Source organism: Alexandromys fortis, unplaced genomic scaffold (assembly GCF_014885135.2).
Source record: "Alexandromys fortis isolate MF-2015 unplaced genomic scaffold, M_Fortis_MF-2015_v1.1 scaffold_26, whole genome shotgun sequence".
Classification (NCBI taxonomy): domain Eukaryota; kingdom Metazoa; phylum Chordata; class Mammalia; order Rodentia; family Cricetidae; genus Alexandromys; species Alexandromys fortis.
The window spans coordinates 7,940,529-7,940,950 of NW_026067894.1; positions in this window are offsets into that span (position 1 = coordinate 7,940,529).

Here is a 422-nt window from a genome sequence, read left to right on the forward strand (position 1 = left end):
TTTTTTTTTTTTTTTTTTGGTTTTTCAAGACAGGGTTTCTCTGTGGCTTTGGAGCCTGTCCTGGAACTAGCTCTGTAGACCAGGCTGGCCTCGAACTCACAGATAAGGTTAATTTTTAGTATTAATTTCACGTTCTGAGCGTTTTGCCCACATGTGTTTCTGTACAGCACATGTGTGCCTAAGGAGATGTATTTATTTTATGTGTACGAGTGTTTTACCTACATGTATATGTTTGCACCAAGTACCTGAGGAGGCTAGGAGACAACACTGGATCCCCTGGATGGACTTACAGACAGTTGTGAACTGCCCTGTGGGTGCTGGGTAATAAATTGCTCTGAGCCATACTTCCATCCTCACCCCCATTTTTGCATGTTAATAAAGACATTTGCTGTGTGTGGTGGCCAGTGTGCTGGCACAAGCCT